A 6,007-nucleotide genomic window follows, 5' to 3' on the forward strand; every position below is an offset into this window, starting at 1 on the left:
CCTTTGTGTAACGCTTTACAATGGACATACTTGGAGAATATCTAAAAGAAAATCCACTATACGTCGAAACTTAGAGGATTAAAAGAGATTAGTGTCACCAAATCAGTTGAGTCTGTGTCATTAAGCCTGCCAAATATAATTTTTGAATATTATTACTTATTATTACTGGGATTTCCTAAAAGCGGCGTAAAACAATACTCATCAAACCAACCATGTTATTACTTACATTGACATGTTTTATACCAATGCAACACATTTATTATCTTCGATAGCGTTGTGGTTAGACACCTGGTGGTATCGAAAAAAACCAGTACACAGAAATCCTATCAATTTTGAAAGAGTGAGTGAGTGAGTTGGGTTTAGCGCCGCTTTTAACAGTATTCCAGTTATATCACGGCGTGTCAGCTTAATGTGGGAGGAAAGCCCGAAGTGATGCAGGTCTCAGATGTTTAATGGTGCTGACAAACCTAGAAATATAATCGGGGTGAACCGGGATTCGAACCCACAATCATAGGTTTCTGGCGTGCCCAAGGGACGCAACTCTGCACAGCGAATCGCGGGGCCACCCGTGCCCCCCAATTTTGAAAGAGAGACATCTCATCAAAACCAGATAGAAATAGCATCAATACCCCTCCCAAAGATGCGGGTTTGCGTACTCAAACGAGGTCAAATGTGTACTATCAATAAATGTTGATCTCCCATCTGAAGTGCCACATCACCGCAGTGACTGCATTTTGACTTGATTTCTCTAAAGCATTTGTGGAGTTGCATGAAGGCATTGCTCACAATCAATGAACAACGGCACAAAGGGCAAGGTCGAAACCTCATGCATAGTTCACTGTCACCAGAGCTAGTTCCGACGGGCCCATTTCCGACTCAGCGGTGCTCCTCAGGGTCAAGTATTAAGTCAGCTCGATTCCAGATGGGGGTCGACCACAAAAGTCAGTACATCTAGTTTGTCGTTTGACAGCCCGCTGGGTTTCCTTGGCACCAAAATATCAGCAGTAAAACTAGTCTACTGCAACAAAATCAAAATGTCGTCTGGTCCGACAAATGTGACCTTGACCTCAAGCATCCCAAACCACAAGCATCCTATTCAAGTAACGCCAAATGCAGCACCAATTAAAAAAAGACACCAAAACAACCAAAATGCGGTCTGTGAATAATCGAATCTGGACCAGGTAATCCAGTGATTGATATTGTGAGCAACGAACCACCGAATTCCACATGTTGTCTATAAACAGTCAGTTGAAGTCTCTGTCGTACATGAATGGGTGAGTGAGTTGGGTTTAACGCCGCTTTTAACAGTATTCTAGTTATATCACGGCGTGTCAGCTTAATGGGGGAGGAAAACTGGTCGTGATGCAGGTCTCAGACGTTTACCACTTCGGTGAAATCCACGAGCACGGGTATGGTGCTGACAAACCTAGAATCGTAATTCGAACCCACAATCATAGGTTTCTGGCGTATCCAGGGGACGCAACTCTGCACCGCGAATTGCGGCGCCTTAGACGACTGGGCCCCCGTACATGAATGAACCCTTTATGCCATCTTGGAACCCGCCCTGTTTCGCTGACGACGTTCATTAATGTTGACAACTAAACTAAACAAACCATGCTTGTCGTAAGAGGCGACTAACGGGATCGGGTGGTCAAGCTCGCTGACTTGGTTGATGCATGTCATCGCATCCCAATTGCGTAAATCGATGTCCATGATGTCAGTCGCGGACTTGTCTGGTCCAGAATCTATTATTTACAGACCGCCGTCATATATGTGGAATATTGTTGAATGCGGCTATTGTGAGATACCCAGACCATTAATTTCTTATGACACAAGTCAGCATTGCGTGAAGCGCTCGTTAAATCTTCCACATTGTGCATGTTAGCAATTATATAACAATTTGAAAATCTTCGAACAAATGCACACGATCTGTTGCCAAGTCTCAAAGTGGTGACATAGGTAATACAAATAATTTGGCACCGTTTCTCGTTCTGTCGAAATATCGGATAGAAAATGATACTTGTTATTTTCATCAAACCGCTGTTATGAATCTGAAAAGGCGTAGTCGGGTAGCCTAGTGGTTAAAGCGTTCGCTCGTCACGCCGAAGGCCCGGGTTCGAATCACGATATGGGTACAATGTGTGAACCCCATTTCTGGTGTCCCCCGCCGTGATATTGCTGGATCATTGCTAAAGGCGGCGTAAAACCAAACTCACTCACTCACTATGAATCTGAAAGCTCCCGGCGGCTATGCTTGTCGTAAGAGGCGACTGACGGGATCGGGTGGTCAGGCTCGCTGACTTTGTTGGTGCATGTCGTCGATCACAATTGCGTGGATCGATGTTCATGTTGTCAATCACTGGATTGTCTGATCCAGAATCGATCACTTACAGACCGCCGTCATATACCCTGGAATATTGCTGAGTGCGGCGTTAAACAAAAAAACAAAACAAATGAAAGCTCCCCGGCTGTGTTTCTCTCTATACGGTTATCCTTTTCCAAGAGTAGGCACACAGAATGCAGCCCTTTACTGTGAGGGTAACAGTTTATCAGACATGCCAACTGTTGCTTCCGAATATCTCAGAGCTTTGCCACTTAAAGATAAGAGAGCGGGGATCTCTATGTACTCGAAAACCAGTGTCCTGAATCCTGCATGGGTCCTGTTACATTCGGAATGTCGTCGTCCTATCTTTACGGCATATACTTACTATGCTCTAGTTGCCATGACAACGGAAATACATAATTGACATGTCACTATGGATGATGTTACATTCATAGTTACGTTGACTCGTGAAGATCCGTGTGGAGAATAGGTCTTCAGCAACCCATGCTTGCTGTAAAAGGCGTCCATGCTTGTCGTAATTCGTCACCACTCGCCCCTTTCCGTAATTCCGCTTGTCCTGGAAAAACACGAGTTGGTCACGAATGGCTTGTCCTGAGAGGCAACTAACGGGATCGGGTGGTCAGGCTCGCTGATTTGGTAGATGCATGTCATCGTATCCCAATTGCGTGGATCGGTACTCATGATGTCAATCACTGGATTGTCTGGTCAAGGCTCGATTATTTACAGACCTCCATCGTATAGCTGGAATATTGCTGAGTGCGGCGTTAAACAACAAACAAAACGTTTTCTCACATGAGTGAGTTGAGTTAACGCCGCTTTGAACAGTATTCTTCTCTGCGATGTGTCGGCTTAACGTGGGAGAAAAGCCCGATGTGATGCAGGTCTTAGACGTTTACCACTTTGGTGAAACCCACGAGCACGGCTATGGTGCTCACAAATCTAGAAACCTAATCGGGGCGAACAATCTTTTGTTTCTGGCGCGCCCCGGGGTAGCCTAGTGGTTAAGCGTCTCGTCACGCCGAAGACCCGGGTTCGATTCCGCACATAGGTGTAATATGTGAAGCCCATTTCTGATATTGCTGGAATATTGCTAAAAACGGCGTAAAACCATACTCACTCATTCAATAACGATTACCGCATAAATCTCACTATAAACAAGTTGTTTCTCCGATATTCCAAAATGTCAAAGTAGTAATTAAGATAAAACGTTGATGATGGTTTACGCCGCAGTATCAAATTTTCCAACTTCATCAAGGAGTCATGTTAAGAAATAATCGAAAATAATCATGACACAATTGGACCGGCATTTCCCGAATAAACATTAAATCATTTGTTTGATTAGCAGACAGCAGGGCTTGTTAAAAATACAGAGCAAGCCTACATGTATTTGAATGGTTGACCTTTAGAAGCTTAACATCTGACGTCGACATTTCTCGGAGGGTGTAATCCGCGAATAAACATTATTTAGTTACCATGGTTACGGTCTATAGTTGCCCAGGCCTACATCCCGTCTGAAGGACAACTTAGAACAACACGTCCTTGGTTCGTTGCACCTTGGCGTTGTCTATCCCAGTGAAAACAACAAAAACAAAATTATGTTAACAACAATATTTATTCCTTGCTTACTTATCCTGGTCTCATTGTGAGCGAGTTGGGTTTAACGCCCTTTTTAACGGTATTCCAGTTAAGGTAGACACAATTTATGGATAACAACTTCCTTAATACTGTAAAGGCGACGTTTCGGTATAGATCCTTTTACCTTTGTCAAGCAAGACTGAGGATGTTGTTGTTGTTGTTGTTGTTGTTGTTGCATTAAGTGTTTAAGAGGTCGCCTTCTGCCTGAGCAATTTCGGCTGACCTGTCCCTCTTTGGGACTCCTGTGTGTGAGTAGGGTACACATATCTATTGTGAGTTTGGTATTCACATACTTTCTGTTTTTGTATTGATATGATTTCTATTTTCTTATATTGATATGATTTCATTTCTATCCTTGGCTGCTCTGTTTATATACGTTCGAGTAGCTGTCCATCTCTCAGAAATAGAGTTAGTTTGGCCTTCGCTATTGCATCTCTTGGCTTTAGGAGATCTATGACAGATAGCGGATCTAACTGCAATTCTTGTTTTAACCTAGCCCGGGCTGGGGCATGGTCTTGACATTCTAGTAACAAGTGAGCAATGGTTTCAGCCTGATTGCAAGATGAACAAACCTTGTCATAGTGCAGTTGAGTATAGTTTGGCTTTTGTTGGACCATGGACCCTAAATATAGTATATCGTATTAAATGTCCATGGTTGGACCTTGGGTTGAATTTTGTATAGCCATCTGCCGATCTTACTTGCGTCCCATTGGGCTTGCCATGTTTCTGCTATAGAGGCTTTGATTTTGATTTTGATCTCTAGTTTACTAAAGGGAATTGGCTGTACGTCCGCTTTGTCTAGAGCTACCTTCGCCAGTGAGTCTGCTTTTTCATTTCCATGAATATCTATGTGAGAGGGGATCCAACACAGCTCCACCTGTTGGCTTTCGTCAGATAGTTTTGTATATTTGTATAGAATAGTGTTGACTGTGTTTGGCCTGGAGTTTGAGTTTCTGCCACGGATGGCTTGAAGTGCACTAGCTTAGCGAGTCTGATATAATAGGACGAATGCCTTTGCTTCCGAATTTCCGGTATGAGTTTGAGTGCATGATGAAGAACGAGGAAATTTGTACATAATATATGGTAGGTGGAGGATTAACAGTAGAGGACAATTACATACGCGCCTCTCTCTCTCTCTCTCCTCCCCCCCCCCCACCAAATAGATATATACATATATTTCCTAAATCAAATGCGCTCTAATATTAAAAGGGATTTGGTATGTGCAATGAAACATCACCCATCTTTTCAAGACTTGGTAATCTGTAAGTCGGTTAGTGTCAGACGGTGTCGGTTTATATCAGATGGTGTGCAAAGTTAATTATTCTCAAGCTATATATACTCGTTTCGTGTTTAAAGTCGCACAATTCAAGCTGTATGAGGCAGCCTGTAAATACTAGAGTCAATTCAGTGATTGATATTATGAGCAACGTCCCAAGGGGTACGATGATAATTAGTCAATACTGACTCAGCCAAGTCACCGATCGTGACCACTCGATGAAAATGGTTTTAAAAACAGATACCACTCGATGAAAATGGTTTTAAAAACAGATACTGGTATTGTTTTGTAAGCCAAATTTGCGCTAGATCTACAGTGACTATTTCGTCATTATAGCGACTCATATGCCTGTTACTCATATTACTGTTTCAGAACGGAACACGATTTCAAACATGTTTTTTTTCCGGTTGGGTTACATTTATAATACATATTATACTCTTTGCTCTTTGAGACGACCACATTGACAGGATATCCTCGGCCTCGATGTCATTCACATGCGTCATAAATGTTATACTATCTGGACAACAACTAATATTTATGATGATAGTGAAAATATTCGTGCTGACCCAATCAAGTGTTACAGTTTTACATATGTTTTTATATTTTAATCATTCGTTTGTTATATACGTAGTTATGTATTTTAATGACATAGTAGTCCATACTCCAATTAAACATAGTTTCTTTTTATAAATATAATAATAGTTGTTTTACAAATACTCTAAACTAGCTTCCGGTATTCCTGGGGAATTCCG

The sequence above is a fragment of the Haliotis cracherodii genome, unplaced genomic scaffold (assembly GCF_022045235.1).
Source record: "Haliotis cracherodii isolate W230 unplaced genomic scaffold, xgHalCrac1.p SCAF_26, whole genome shotgun sequence".
In the NCBI taxonomy this organism is placed as follows: domain Eukaryota; kingdom Metazoa; phylum Mollusca; class Gastropoda; order Lepetellida; family Haliotidae; genus Haliotis; species Haliotis cracherodii.